Source organism: Sciurus vulgaris (assembly GCF_902686455.1).
Source record: "Sciurus vulgaris genome assembly, chromosome: 2".
In the NCBI taxonomy this organism is placed as follows: Eukaryota; Metazoa; Chordata; class Mammalia; order Rodentia; family Sciuridae; genus Sciurus; species Sciurus vulgaris.
The window spans coordinates 87,010,326-87,014,355 of NC_136462.1; the positions used below are offsets into that span (position 1 = coordinate 87,010,326).

Here is a 4,030-nt window from a genome sequence, read left to right on the forward strand (position 1 = left end):
AATTATATAACGTAATTTAAGTTCAACACTTAATCTGTCATTAATGGATGGTTAGTCACTGGCCCGTATATACTACAAAGAGCAAGAAAAGAAGCCTTCATAATACCACGACACAGCTTTTTGATGATTACATCATCAAAAATGTCCACATTCATCTTAATGTCTTTGTTGAAGACTCCATAAACCCTCATGTGAATTAATCTGCTAACCTCAATGTGAATTATGATGCTACTTTTCTCTAAAGCCTCCAAACACCTACCTTTCCTTTGGTGGAGGGAATCTGGAACCTGACAAAAGCCTTAGGAAGGGTCTGATCCTCATATATCATAAATTCATTTGCAGTTTCTTTCCTTCCTTCCTCCCTACATTTCCTCCTTCCTTCCTTCCTCCCTTCCTTCTTTCCCTCCCTCCCTCCCCTTTCTTTCTCCCTCTCTCTCTTCCTTCCTTCCTTCCTTCCTTCCTTCCTTCCTTCCTTTCTTTCTCTCTCTCTCTCTCTCTCTCTCTCTCTCTCTCTCTCTCTCTCTCTCCCTTTCTCTCTCTCTCTCTCTCTCTCTCTCTCTCTCTCTCTCTCTCTCTCTCTCTCTCTCTTCCCAGAGATACTGTATCACTGAGCTGTATCCCCAGCTCTTTTGAGACAAAGTCTCACTAAGTTGCCCATACTGACCTCAAACTTGTGATCCTTCTGTTTCAGCCTCCCTAGTCACTGGGATTACACATGTCTATGACCATGCTTGCCCTGCGAATTTGTTAAAATGACAAATTTGGAATTGAACAGATATTCCCTAGTCATAAACGGAATAATATGGAGAGTGCTATGAAATGCACTAGTAGGTCTTTGAGTTGCAGTTTCTTTAAGATAAACTAAATGAATTCTTAGGTGTCTATCAGCTATAATGTGCTGGAACATAATATGTACAATGCTATTTAAAATCTTCAGATGACTAATAGATGAATAATTCCATTCCACCAAAATTTAATTATGATATCTAGAGACCAATGTTTGCAACATATTAAAACCTTCATATATTCATAAGGAAATATCTGACTAAAGGATGAAAGACTTCACTAGCACATCCTGAGAAGACGAAGAGCATCAGAGTTAGCAATAAATGTTTACCTACTGTAGGTTTCAGGGATTTCCCTGGAGACCATTTGAATTAGGTATAGTAGTAGTTCATAGTGTGTTATTTCTTTTAAAATGCATTAGGACCTCGTGATTATAATGCATTCCATCATATCAGGCCACTTCCTCTGAGGCCTTGTAAACAGCCAGATGTTCTCCTCTTCACCTGTGCTTTTGTAGTTGAATCCTGTATGACTTTTCTGGTATATAAGTTCCCTGGAATGAATACAGAACCATCAACATAAATTGTTATTATCTATGTTTCTTCACTGACCCATGACAAATGCAAGCTATTTGATTTGGGAATACTACTTATAATGTCACGTGTTAGGAACATATTACTTGCCAAATTAAAAGGAAAACCTTTGTTTTACCATATAGACAGATCACACATGATTGCTCTTGAATTTTACAGTCATTTTTAAGATGGTAAATTATTCTAAGCCTTTTCATGTATATATAATTTTATCCCCAAGTGTTTTTCCTGCTAGACAAGACATGGTGATGATGAGAAATACTACTTAGTATTTGGTAAGTACTACAAAGTTAGTACTAAATTTAGTAGTTTATTTTGTAATGCCAAAACAGATCCATTTTGGGGGGGGAGGGTACAGTAAGCTTTATTGATGGTATGTGACAGTAGGGTTCCTTAAGCTTCTCCCCTTCTTCAGGGGGTCTGGGATGGAAATTGGAAGGAGAGGAGATTCTCAGTGTGTTGAGGGACTGAGTTAGGGGCAGGGATTCCCCAGCCGAGGACCTCTCTCTTCCTCTGTGTTTTTGCTAGGGCAGCCCCTGGACCAGGGGCTCTTACTCCTTGGAGGCCATGTGGACCATAAGGTCCACCACCCTGTTGCTATAGCCAAATTCATTGTCATGCCAGGAAATGAGATTGACAAAGTGGTCGTTGAGGGCGATGCTGGCCCCAGCATCAAAGGTGGAAGAGTGGGTATCACTGTTGAAGTCGCAGGAGATGAACTGGTCCTCTGTGTAGCCCAGGATGCCCTTGAGGGGGGCCTCTGATGCCTGCTTCACCACCTTCTTGATGTCATCATATTTGGTGACTTTCTCCAGGCGACAGGTCAGATCCACAGCTGACACATTGGGGGTGGGCACATGGAAAGCCATGCCAGTGAGCTCCCATTCAGTTCACGGTTGACCTTGCCTACAGCCTTGGCAGATGCAGGGATGATATTCCGGGCAGTCCCACAACCATCATGCCACAGTTTCCCAGAGGAGCCATCCACAGTCTTCTGAGCAGCAGTGAAGGCGTGGACTGTGGTCATGAGTCCTTCCAGGATGCCAAAGTTGTCATGGAGGACTTTGGCCAGGGGAGCTTAGCAGTTGGTGGTACAGGAGGCATTGCTGACGATCTTGAGAGAGTTGTCATACTTCTCAAGGTTCACGCCCATCACAAACATGGGGGCATCAGCAGAAGGGGCAGAGATGATGACCCTTTTGGCACTGCCCTTCAAATGAGCCCCCAGCTTTCTCCATGGTAGTGAAGACTCCACAACATATTCAGCACCAGCATCACCCCATTTGATGTTGGCAGGATCTTGCTCCTGGAAGATGGAGATGGACTTTCCATTGATGACAGGTTTCCCATTCTCAGCCTTGACTGTGCCATGGAATTTACCATGGGTAGAATCATACTGGAACATGTAAACCACGTAGTCGAGGTCAATGAAGGGGTCATTGATGGCAACAATATCTACTTTGTCAGAACTGAAAGCAGACCTGGTGACCAGGCGCCCAATATGGCCAAATCCATTCACTCCGACTTTCACCATCCTGTCTCAGGGACACGGCTGGCACTGCACGAGGTGAGAAGCGGCTGTCTGTCGAACAGGGAGGAGCAGAGAACCCAAAACATACATTTTTAAAGGTATTCATGGGGTGGTTATGGTTTTATAATCAATCTTCAATAAACAAAACAATGATTACAATGTCTCTCTACATGCCCATTGTATATAGTTGATATTATGTAGGACTTGATGATTTCATATCAAAATTAAATTTCAGTACTATTCTTAAGAAAAACACATTTATATAAATTCCTCCTTCCACTGTATCTAAATTCTCATAAGAAAATATTCTGTTCTGGCTATTTCTACTAGTGAAACTGTAAGGATACTGAGGTATGGGTGAACGGCCATTCTTGTAGTGAATGATGATTAATCTTGTGACATTTGTAATGCAAATATAAACATTATAAACAAATATATAAAGGACTTCGTTTTAAAAACTTTTGGAGATTGAAATGATGCCATAAATTGTATTCCTGAGGGAAATTAATTGACAGTGCATGACTTAGGTATCCAGATTATGGAAGAAACTCAACAGTTGTTGAGAAGGAAGACACATAGCTAAAAATCTGGAAGAGCAGTGAGTTGGATTTGACATCAAAAGTTTATAAGACTAAGCTTTATTAACATTTAATGTTAGAAATATCTGGTTTAATAATGGTTTTACAACAAAATCTTGATGAATTTATTCCCAGAAATTTTGAACAGTAAAATTTTCTTGATGCACATATTTTACCAAATGTTCAAATTTTAAAGTATAGATCAAAAGACAATTTATAAATAATTGAATCCGATCTTGCCTTCCTTTCATGGCATTTATCCACACATATACCTAAATATAACTTACACTTCAGCAAACTAAAGTGTGAAATTAATAGTTCAGTCTACAAAGAAACTAAGTGGTTTGCTTAAGAATAAGAGAATAGTTTGTGGCTAAGAGCATAGCTGACTGGATTCAGACTGCAGCTCTATTACTTACTAGCTATCATTTGACTATTTTTGTTCCTGAGATGGCTCATCTGGAAAATGGGAATAGTAGAACATAACTCAGAATTATTTTGTGGTTTACATAAGCTAGTCTGTGTAATGCACAGTTCCTGGC

General features: G+C 40.3%; 1 pseudogene across 1 annotated transcript; it reads right to left on the reverse strand.

Annotated features, from left to right (window-relative positions):
* Positions 1–1,760: 1,760 nt before the first annotated feature.
* Positions 1,761–2,928, reverse strand: LOC306649645 (glyceraldehyde-3-phosphate dehydrogenase-like; annotated as a pseudogene). Its single transcript has one exon. The product of its transcript is annotated as a glyceraldehyde-3-phosphate dehydrogenase-like (transcript).
* Positions 2,929–4,030: the final 1,102 nt, after the last annotated feature.